The following is a 12,102-nucleotide window of genomic DNA, read 5'->3' on the forward strand; positions in this document are numbered from 1 at the left end:
CTTGCCCCCTGGCTCCCTTCCTCTTCTCTGTTCTCTGGCGGTGACGCTGGTCCCGATCTCCAACTGCTCTCCTCTGAGTCCCCTCTGGCTCTATCTTCCTGGGGTGCCCCCCTAAACTCCCCCCTTGCCCTGGCCACTGGTGCTCCTTTCTGTGAATCCTCCGATTCACTGGAAAGGCTCGGAGATCTCGGGTCGTCGTCATCGCTCATCTTTTCTTCTGCCTCCTCCCCTTCGCTCTCTGTTTCCTCCCTTGCCCTTGCCTCTGCTCCTGAACCCCTGACATCCATCCCCCCCTCGAAGCCCCCCACTCCCCCTTCCCCTCCTTCCGGTGCTGGAGTTGGGTGCTGCTGTGTCAAGGGGACGAATGTCGGGTACCGGTCGCTTCCCGTAGCGGGCCTCCTTCCGAAGTCTTCCGGTTCTTCCTCCCTGCTCTCGTCGACGACGGTCACCTCTGCTTCCATCTCTGTGCCGCCGTGCTCGAAACCAGGGTCGTCCCCGAAAACGTCCATGTCCGTCTCTCCCTCACTTCCTCCTGGCGGCGTTGCTCGTCCTGGACCTTCTTGCCACTTCCTGCGCCACTGCTCCTCTGGTCTGTCGTCCCACCAATACGAGGGTTCTGAGGCAGATCCCGAGGGTGACCCCTCCGGGGAACGGACGTCTCGTGTCGGGTCCTCGTCCGAGTCGAACCCCCGGAACGTGCTGGCCGAAAGCGTGGGCGTGAAAAGCCAGTCGTCGAAAAAGTCTGCTGGCATTGGTCTATGTGGGAAGAGGGCATGAAACTCGTCTTTGAGCAGAGGTTCGTCCAAGGCGTAGCCCGGCACCCAGCTGTTCGCACTGGCCGGGGTGCCCTCCTTGGCGAGAAAGTATTCTACCCCTTCTTCCCCCCATCTGGAATCCAAAATCTCTGTGACTTCGTTGATGCGCTCCTTCTGTGCCCCTCCTGCGCGCCCTGTTCTGTCTCTGACCGGACTCGGCGCCGTTCCGGGTTCCTGAAACCTGTGCGGTGCCTTGTAGGGAGTGAGCACCGATCTGTGGAACACCGGATGCATTCTGGAACCCTCCGGAAGCGCCAGCCTGAAGGCCACCGGGTTGATCTGCTCTTCGACTTGATAGGGCCCCAGTTGCTTATGCCCTAGTTTCTTCTTGGCCAACGACCTGGCCGGCACTGCGTGGGCTGCTAACCAGACCCAGTCTCCCACGTGGAGCTCTTCGCCAACCCTTCTACTTTTGTCCGCTTGTACCTTGTATGCGTGCTTGGCCAGCTCCAGGTGGCGCCTCAGCTGATCGTGGACTTCCTGCAGCTCCGACGCGAACGCATCTGCCGTCTGCGGCTCCCCCTCCCCCAGCCTTTCCAGTCCCGGAAAAGTTCTGGGGTGCCTCCCGTTGTTGGCGAAGAACGGCGTGATCCCCGTGGACACGTGCTTCGTGTTGTTGTAGGCGAACTCGGCGAGCGGCAGGTAATCCACCCACGTCGCAGGCTGTTGATTTGCATAACACCTCAAGTACTGCTGCATGATGGCATTGACCCGCTCGGCTTGCCCGTTGGTCTGCGGGTGTCTCGCCGACGCCAGGTTGATCTTGACGTTCAGGAAGCCCATCAGCTTCTGCCAGAAATTCGAGATGAACTGCCGCCCCCGGTCGGACAGAATAGACCGTGGCAGACCGTGAACCTTGAACACGTGGTCTATGAACAGTTTGGCGGTTTGCTCCGCCGTGGTCACCTTCGCACACGGAATGAAATGTGCCATCTTGGAAAACAGGTCCACCACCACCAGCACTGCCGTCTTGCCCCTCGAGCTGGGCAGATCCGTGACAAAGTCCAGGGCCACTCTCTCCCAAGGTTCGACCGGAGTTTGCAGCGGTTCCAACAGTCCGGCCGGCGGTCTATGCACTGGCTTCGCCCTCTGGCAGGTGTCACACCTCGCCACGTAGTCCGCGACCTCCCCTCTCATTCCAGGCCACCAGAAATCCCTGGCGACTAATTCCACCGTCTTCTCCTTGCCGAAGTGCCCAGCCGTGGGCGCGTCGTGCAGCTGCTGCAGCACCTTGGCGCGAAGTTCGTCTCCCGGCACGTAGATGGCCCCTTTACGGATGAGCAATCCATCTCTTAGCTGGAAACCGTCGGCCGCTGCCTTGCCCCTTTGCACCTCTGCCATCTTTGCTTGTGCGAAGGAGTCCCCCTGCAACGCTCGTCGCACCGCCTCCAGGTCCACGGTTGCCGCGGCGCACGCCCACACTGTTGGTGCGAAGATGTGCATGGCGGCCGCTGGCGTTGCGTCCTCCAGATACTGTGGCTTACGAGAGAGAGCGTCCGCCATGATGTTGGTGTCCCCCGGGACATACTCTATTCGGAAGTCGAAGTTCGCAAAGAACTCAGCCCAACGTATCTGCCTCTGGTTCAGGAACTGTGCCGTGCGCCAGTGCTCTAGGTTCTTGTGGTCCGTGCAAACCTGCACCGTGTGCTTGGCGCCGATCAGAAAGTGCCTCCACGCCTTGAACGCTGCATGAATGGCCAGCAACTCCCTGTCCCATATGGTGTAGTTCTGCTCGGACTTGCTGAGCTTCCTGGAGTAAAACGCTCCCGGTCGCCACACCCCTTGCGGGTCTTTCTGCAGCAGGACCTCCCCCACGGCTCTGTCCGAGGCGTCTGTCTCCACCCTCATCGGCTTGCTGGGGTTGACGTGAAGCAGCTGCTCTTCCGACGCGAAGAGACGCTTGAGTGCCTGAAAGGACTGTTCCGCCTGCTCTGTCCAAATGAACTTCTTTTTCTTGGAGCTAAGCGTGTCAGTGATGGCCGCCGTCTGCATAGCGAAGCCCTTGATAAACTTGCGATAGAAGTTCGCAAAGCCGACAAACCGTTGGACCTCCTTCCGGTTGCGCGGGCTCTTCCAATCCAACACCGCTTGAACCTTGGCGCTGTCCATGGCGAGCCCCTTGTCAGACAGCTTGTAGCCCAGAAAATCCACCTCCGTCACGTCAAATTGGCACTTCTCCAGCTTGGCGTAGAGCCTATGTTGCTTTAGCCTGTTCAGCACTTCCTTGACGTGTTTGTCATGCTCCTGTTGCGACTCCGAAAAGATCAGGATGTCATCTAAGAAACAGACGCACGTCTTGTAGAGAAGTCCCGCCAACACGTGATGCATGAATGCTTGAAAAACGTGGGCGCCATTTTGCAATCCAAACGGCATAACTCTATATTCGTAGGTCCCCAGTGGCGTGAACATGGCCGTTTTCCACTCATCTCCCTCCCGCATGCGAATGAGGTTGTACGCCCCTCGCAGGTCCAACTTGGTGAACACTCTGCCCTTCCGCACCTTTGCGAGGAGGTCGTCAATTCGGGGCATGGGGAAGTCCGATGGCTTAGTCACACTGTTCAAGATCCTGTAATCCACTACAAGTCTCTTTTGGGGCGTATCCCGCTTCTTAACGAAGAACACCGGACTGCCTCCCGCTGCCTTGGACTCCCGGATGAAACCGCGCTCCAAATTATGATCTATGAACTCCTTGAGTTCTTGCAGTTCGTCCTCTGACATGGAATACAGTCTCCCCTTAGGCAGCGCCGCCCCTGGCCGCAGGTCAATCTTGCAGTCATATGGCCTGTGAGGTGGTAGCCGGTCTGCCTCCTTCTCGCAGAAAACTTCCAAAAATTCTGCGTACTTGTGGGGAATCGCTTGCAGCGTGCCTAGCAGCAGCTGTGACTCCTCTTCCTCTCCTTCCTGCCTGGGCACGATGCAGTGTTCAGCACAAAAGGAAGAGCCGAAGGTCAGCTGCCTCTGGTACCAAGCCAGCGTTGGGCTGTGCTTGTCCAGCCAACTCATGCCCAACACAATGGGTGTGTCCGATAATTGAGTGACGTTGAAGCTGATGACTTCTTTGTGATTCCCAAGTCGCATCACCATTGGTGGCGTTTGCTGCACCACTTGCCCCCCTAGCAGCTCCCTGCCGTCCACCGTGACAACCTGCAGGGGCAGTGTGGCCGGCAGCAACTGTATAGCATGCTTGTTGACAAAGTCCTGCCCTATAAAGTCCGCATTGCTGCCTGAGTCAATGGTGATTGGCACGTCCATGGTGATGCCATTGGGCAGCTGGAGCGATGCGGTGAGCCTCACCACTGGTTTGGGCGGGAGGGGGTTCACGGGCTGTAAAATCTCTGGGGACTGCATCATTAACACGTCTGGCTGGGCCCCAGTGCCTCTTCCTCCAGCCAGACTGCGTCGTTTCCCTGCTGTGGTCCTCCTTGCTGCGTTGCTGCAGTCACCATTGCTGAGGCTGCAGTGAGCTTGTTGAGCCTCTGGGGACACTCTTTCGCCATATGCCCTGGCTCCTCACAGACGTAACACTTCCTGTTCCCTCTAGGAGGCTTCGCTTTCACTGCTGCTGGTGCTAGGGCTCTGGTTGCTGACTGAGCCCTGGCACCTCCAACCTCCATAGGTTCAGCTCCTCCTCCTGGCGGAGGCGTGGATTGCGTACGCGCTGCTTCTCTGGGAAAGAAGGAGGAGCCCCTGGCTGTTTCGCGCCCTCCACGCCCTTCGTCCCTGCTCCACGGACGTCCTTCCAGCCGCACCCCCACTGCCAGCGCCCTCTGCACGACCTCCTGGGTGGTTCGGGGTCTCTCCCCCCTCGCAATTTCATCTTTCACAGAGCTGTGTAATCCCTCCCAGAACAGGTCTCTTACAGGAGTCGAATCTCTGTCCCATTCTAGGGCACTGGCCAAGGCGAAAAAGCGGGCATGGTACTGCCGTACGCTGGCCCTTCCCTGTTTCAGTCCATGAATCTGTTGCATAGCAAGATCCACGTCAATGCTTGATAAAAAACACGCATCCATCGCTTTAATAAAGGCATTCGCATTTTGGAGCGCCGGATCGTTATCCCTCCACAAATTGCGCAGCCATGCTCTGGCATCCCCATGCAAATAAGACATGATGAATCCCACTTTCTCTTGCTCATCTCTAAAATCTTTACTCAGCAGTTGCAGTGCACACAGTACGTCTGCTCTAAAATTGGGATACTGTTGCAGGTTCCCATCGAAGTGAGAGACCAGACCGCCTGTGCGTCTCCCCAACCCAATCCCCTCTGGTTTGGGTGTCTGTTGCCCTTGCTTCGTAAGCACTTCCAACCTGACCTGGAGATCCCTGTAGGCGGCAGCTGCGTCCTCCTCTCTCTTCCTGGATGCGAGAGCCTCGGCATTCAGCTGTGACACTGCTTCTCTGAGTTCCGCTATCTGCTGTTCAGCCGTCATGTCGGCTGCCGTTCGTGAGCTCGCTAGTAGGCACCTGCTTCTCTCCTCTCCTCGAGTCTGTAGATGCCCACAATTCTGGAGACGGAGCTTACTGTCAGGGTTGCTTCAAGATCCCAGCTCACAGAGGATCACGCTAGCCAACGGTCATTAAGTAAAAGTCTTTATTGAGTTACAGTTTCCATTCTCAAGCTGCTGCGTGCAACCCTACGTCTAGTAGCTAGATCGGCGAAGCTCCGTCTGAATCTCCGCCCCTCGTACACCAACTTAATATCCTAGCCCTGCTCCACCTTTTCCGCCTGACTGTTCTTCTCTGGGTCCCTCTGCCCCCCTGGGTCTCTTCCTTCCAGGATTCTTCTGACGCTGACCCCCCGGACCCTCCTGTCTCCTTGCGCCGGGCTTTAGGACCCGGCTCCCTTTCCGGGCTGCCTACTGCGTCGCCTTCCTGTGCATTTGAACTTGGCGCGCCCGCCCAACCTTCCACCTTCCGTCTAACCGTCTCTTCGCTCCCAGATGGAGGTGTGGCCACTCCTGACTCGTGCCCTCCCTCCTGTTGTGAGCTGCCAGCGCTTGCCCCCTGGCTCCCTTCCTCTTCTCTGTTCTCTGGCGGTGACGCTGGTCCCGATCTCCAACTGCTCTCCTCTGAGTCCCCTCTGGCTCTATCTTCCTGGGGTGCCCCCCTAAACTCCCCCCTTGCCCTGGCCACTGGTGCTCCTTTCTGTGAATCCTCCAATTCACTGGAAAGGCTCGGAGATCTCGGGTCGTCGTCATCGCTCATCTTTTCTTCTGCCTCCTCCCCTTCGCTCTCTGTTTCCTCCCTTGCCCTTGCCTCTGCTCCTGAACCCCTGACAACGCCGTTCTTCGCCAACAATGGGCGGCATCCCAGAACCTTCCCAGGTTTGGAGACGACAGGGGAGGGGGAGCCACAGGGGGCAGAGCACTTGGCAGCAGAATTACAGGAGGTCCACGAGCAACTCCGAAGGAACTTAGAACTCACAAAACACGCCTACAAAGTGCAGGCAGACAGGCACAGGAGAGTCGGGGAAGACATCCAGGTGGGGGACTGGGTATGGTTAGCAGCCCAGGCAGTGCCAGCCAGAACGTTAGCTAAGAAGAAGCTTGGGCACAAGCAGCTAGGGCCTTACCAAGTCGAGGCACAAATCAACCCAGTAGCTTTCCGGTTGACCCTTCCGGAGGGTTCCAGAATGCACCCGGTCTTTCATAGGTCGGTGCTTACACCCTACAAGGCACCACACAGGTTTCAGGCGCCAGGGACCGCACCAGACCCACACAGACAATCACCCACAGGGGGGGAACCACGAAGGGCGACACCAATCAACGAGGTCACGGAGATTTTGGACTCGAGATGGGGGGAGGAGGGAGTTGAATATCTCCTTGCCGAGGAAGGTACCCCGGCAAGCGCCAACAGGTGGGTACCGGACAATGCCCTGGAGGAGCGCTATCTCAAAGACGAGTTTCATGCGCTCTTCCCCCAAAAACCCATGCCGGCAGATTTTTTCGACGACTGGCTTTTCACACCCACACTTTCGGCCAGCACGTTCCAGGGGTTCTCATCAGACGAGGAGCCGGAGCCGGGCTGGAGCACACCAAGGGGATCTTGTTCGGGGGTAGACACTGACCGTTCCTATTGGTGGGACGATCAGCCGGAGGAGGAATGGAGACGAAAATGGTTGAAGGGACCTTGGCACGCACCTCCCGACGTACCGGAGGGTGGGGAGGACATGGACGTGTGGGGTGAGGATCAGGGGTTTGAGCACGAATACAGAGATGGAAGCGGAGGAGATAGACGTCGATGAGCACAGTACGGACTGGTTGGATCCAGCGGGAGGGCTGCACGACGGGGGCATCGAACAGTATCCAGCTCTCGCCCCCCAAGCACTGGAGTGCCCGGAACCCACGCCCGGAGAGGGGGAGGGGGGAAGGGGGGGCTTCGAGGGGGGGATGGATGTCAGGGGCTCAGGGACTGAGCCACAGGAGAAGGAGGAGATGGAGAGCGAAGGGGAACAATCGGAGGGGAGCGCAGGAGGGTGTGACAGTGACCAGGGAGATTCCCTGAGTCTCTCCAGCGAATCAGAAGATTCCCAGAAGGAGGCCCCCAGGGTCAGGGCAAGGGGGGCCAGTGGGGAGTCGCCAAGCGGCAGCTGGAAATCAGGGGTAGCTTCCCCACCAGAGCGCAGCGGGGGGGGGGGGGAAGAATCCCACAGATTAGAACAAAAGCTTCCTCCTGCAGGAGGAGGGAGTGAGGCAGGACTGACCACGCCTCCGTCAGAGAGTGGAGGGGCGGAGGAGAGAGCAGGGCCGTCCAGCCTCCCGGAAGGAGAAAGCAGTGAAGGGAGCAGTGTAGCTGTTAGGAGGAAAGTGGGCGGCTGGGCGCGAGCGCCAAGTTCAAATGTAGAGGCGCGAGGGACAGCAGAAAATCCGGATTGGGAGCCAGGTCCCAAAGCCCGCCAGAGACAGGGGGAGGAGTCAGAAGAATCCGCCTCCGAAGAGTCCAGGAGGGTTGGGACCCCAGAGGGCAGGAGGACCCGGAGGCGAAAGGAGCAGAGGGAGGAAAGGAAGAGGTGGAGCAAAGCTCGGGTATTGAACTGGTGTAAAGGAGGGGCGGATTCAGACGGGACTTCGCCGGTCTAAGGACTCAGACGTAGCGCTGCGCGCCACGGATGTCAAACCAACAATGAACCATAATAAAGACTTTTGTTTATAAAGAGCAACTGGCGTTGGTCCTTTGTGAGCTGGGACCTGAGGCAGCCGCTGACACCAACTGTCAGGGGTGCCTCAGGTCCCAGCTCACAAAGGACCAACGCCAGTGTCTCTTTATATACAGAAGTCTTTATTGAAGTTCATTGTTGGTTTTACATCCGTGGCGCGCATCCCTACGTCTGTAACTCTAGACCGTCGAAGCTCCGTCTGACTCTTCCCCTCCCCTACACCAGTTTAACACCCGAGCTTTGCTCCACCTCTTCCTCTGCTCTCTTCTCCTCTGGGTCCTCCTGCCCCCTGGGGTTCCACCCCTCCTGGACTCTTCGGAGGCGGATTCCTCTGACTCCTCCCCCTGTCTCCGGCGGGCTTTGGGACCTGGCTCCCAATCTGGATTTTCTGCTGACCCGCGCGCCTGCACATTTGAACTTGGCGCGCGCGCCCAGCCGGCCACTTTCCTCCTAACGGCTACACTGCTCCTGTCACTGCTTCCTCCTTCGGAGGGGATGGCTGGAACTGACCTCCGCTCCGCCCCTCCACTCTCCGACGGAGGCGTGGTCAGTTCTGACTCTCTCTCTCTCCCTGGTGGAGTGGACGCCGGTTCTGATCTGTGGCTTTCTCCCCCCCCCCCCCGTTACGCTCTGGCAGGGAAGCTGGCCCTGATCTCCAGCTGCCGCTTGGGGACTCACCGCTGGCCCCCCTTGCCCTGACCCTGGGCGCCTCTTTCTGAGAATCTTCTGATTCGCTGGAGAGACTCATGGAATCTCTCGGGTCACTGTCATACCCTCCTAAGCTCCCCTCAGATTCCTCCCCTTCGCTCTCCAACTCCTCTTTCCCCTTTGGCTCAACCCCTGAGCCCCTGACACCAACCCTAACCCCAACCCCAATCCTAAAACCCTAACCCTAACCCTAAAACCCTAACCCTAACCCTAAAACCCTAACCCTAACCCCTAACCTCCTAACCCTGTTACAGATAGGTAGCCGTGTTGGTCTGCCATAGTCAAAACAAAAAAATTCCTTCCAGTAGCACCTTAAAGACCAACTTAGTATGAGCTTTCGTGTGCATGCACACTTCTTCAGATACACTGAAACAGAAGTTGCCAGATCCTTCTATATAGTGAGAAGGTGGGGAGGGGTATTACTCAGAAGGGTGGTGGGAATGGGTGATTGGCAGATAGCTGTGATGAGCCTGTTGACGACTCTTAACGACTGCAATAGGTCTTACAGGAAAAAGCAAGGGGTGAGAAGGTGAAAAATGGCTTTGTCATGTATAATGAGATAAGAATCCAATGTCTTTGTTCAGACCAGGTCTCTCCATGGTTTTAAGTTTGGTAATAAGTTGCAATTCAGCAGCTTCTCTTTCCAGTCTATTTCTGAAATTCCTTTGTAGTAAAACAGCTACTTTGAGATCTTGTATAGAATGTCCTGGGAGATTGAAGTGTTCTCCTACTGGTTTCTCTGTCTTGTGATTCTTGATGTCAGATTTATGTCCGTTTATTCTTTGGCATAAGGTTTGGCCTGTTTGTCCAATATAGAGAGCTGAAGGACACTGTTGGCATTTGATGGCATATACAATGTTAGACGATGAGCAATTAAATAGTCCCGAGATGGTATGTGTGATGTTGTTGGGGCCAGTAATGGTGTTGTCCGGGTGTATGTGGCAGCAAAGTTGGCATCTGGGTTTATTGCAGGCTCTGGTGCCAGTGTCCATGTTAAGTCTGGTTGTAGTATTATTGTGGGTTAGGAGTTGTTTAAGATTGGATGGCTGTCTGTAGCCAATGAAAGGTCTTCCTCCCAGAGCTTGAGAAAGAGAACTGTCATTGTCCAGGAGAGGTTGTAGATCTCTGATGATGCGTTGTACTGTTTTAACTTGGGAGCTGTATGTGATGACTAGAGGTGTTCTGTTATTTTCTTTTTTGGGTCTGTCTTGCAGCAAGTTCTCTCTGGGTATAAGTCTGGCTCTGTTGATCTGTTGTCTAACTTCATCTGCTGGGTATTTTAGTTCTAAAAAGGTTTGCTGTAGATCTGTTAGGTGAGAGTCTCTGTCTGTAGAATTGGAACAGATACGGCTGTAACGTAGTGCCTGGCTATATACAATGGACTGTTTGGTATGTTTGGGATGGTAGCTAGAGGCATGTAGATATGTTTGTCGGTCAGTTGGTTTATGGTATAAGGTGGTGTCTATGCGCCCATCCTGTATTTTTATAGTAGTGTCCAAAAAATGTATTTCTTGCATAGATTGATTCATTGTTAGGTTGATTGTGGGGTGAAAATCATTGAATTTCTGGTGGAAGGTGTCCAGGGTCTGTTGACCATGTGCCCAGATGATAAAAATATCGTCAATGTATCGTAGGTACAAGAGAGGTTTGAGTGGGTAGGAGTTTAGGAAACGTTCTAAATCTGCCATGAAGATGCTGGCATACTGTGGGGCCATGCGGGCACCCATTGCTGTGCCGCTGATCTGAAGGAACAGGTCATCACCGAATTTGAAGTTGTTGTGGGTAAGGACAAATTGGCAGAGTAACCCTAACCCCCTAACCCTTAACCCTTGACCCCCGACCCCAACCCTAACCCTAACCCTCTAACCCTAACCCTCTAACCCTAACCCCACCCGACCCTCACCCTGACCCTAGCCCTTTGACCCTTGACCCTGACCATCGAGGAACAGATACTGTTATCTGGGAGGTTGCCAGGGTTACTGATGTAAGGATAAAAAAGAGACTTTTCAACCAGCTATTTGACCTGAAATCCACCTTTACAGAAGGCAGGCTACACCTTTGGAAAGGACCAGACCTTATGGAGGTGTAGGGACTGTCCTACCAATTTAGAGAAATAGATAGGTATTTCCCACCATTCCCTTTACTCCTTGCTTCTAAGAAGCTTTTCCAGTGGATGGAAGTGGACTTAAGACAGATGTAGCATTCAACATTAAAGAATAAAGCTGAGCCCATACAGGCAACCCACCTTTTCCAACTACACGGAGATGTCTGGGAGCTGCCTCTGCCACTTTTTTCTTTTCTTTTCTTTGCCTGCCACGCTGATGGGCAAATCAGATGTCTGGAAAATCAACTTAAAGGAGTTTTTGGGGGCATTGGCATCTTCTCTCAAAAGATTCCCTTTCCCCCTCTCGCCCTTCTTCTCCCTCCCTCCGAGAGGCGAATCTTCCCCTTCTTGTGAGCTAGTGTGGTGTAGTGGTTAAGAGCGATAGTCGCGTAATCTTGGGAACCGGGTTCGCGTCTCCGCTCCTCCACATGCAGCTGCTGGGTGACCTTGGGCCAGTCACACTTCTCTGAAGTCTCTCAGCCCCACTCACCCCACAGAGTGTTTGTTGTGGGGAGGAAGGGAAAGGAGAGTGTTAGCCACTTTGAGACTCCTGAAGGGGAGTGGAAGGCGGGATATCAAATCCAAACTCTTCTTCTTCTTCTTCTTCTTCTTCTTCTTCTTCTTCTTCTTCTTCTTCTTCTTCTCCTCCTCCTCCTCCTCCTCCTCCTCCTCCTTCCCCTTTTTTAGATCAGGAATTCAGCAGAGCCCATTTAGATCAGGAATTCAGCAGAGCCCATATCAGTGGGGCGGGTTTTTTTCAGAACTGAAAGAAGGGGTCCATGTAAAAACAGGCAGAGGAACTCCCAAGCTCAAATTAATGTACAATGAATAATAAGGTAGCTCACAGGAACTGAGGCTATCTACTGTTGGAAAATTCCATTCCACCTTTAGTTACAGACATGGAACTGTTGCATGTCACATGTCTGTTTACATACCAGCAAAGCTTGCTGAGAACTTCCATTGTGTGTACAGTGGTACCTCAGGATAAGAACTTAATTCGTTCTGGAGGTCTGTTCTTAACCTGAAATTGTTCTTAACCTGAGGTACCACTTTAGTTAATGGGGCCTCCTGCTGCTGCAGTGCCGCCGGACCACGATTTTTGTTCTCATCCTGAAGCAAAGTTCTTAACCTGAGGTACAATTTCTGAGTTAGTGGAGTCTGTAACCTGAATCGTCTTTAACCCGAGGTACCACTGTATACCTTTTGCTTCTCTCCATCTCTCTGACCAGACAAGGAGAGAGATGACATGTTTCTTTTTCCTGATTATTGATTAATAAATCCATAGTTGTAGTATGCTTCCACAAGCCTCACGTCTATTCTGTATG

The sequence above is a fragment of the Podarcis muralis genome, chromosome 9, assembly GCF_964188315.1.
Source record: "Podarcis muralis chromosome 9, rPodMur119.hap1.1, whole genome shotgun sequence".
Taxonomy (NCBI): Eukaryota; Metazoa; Chordata; class Lepidosauria; order Squamata; family Lacertidae; genus Podarcis; species Podarcis muralis.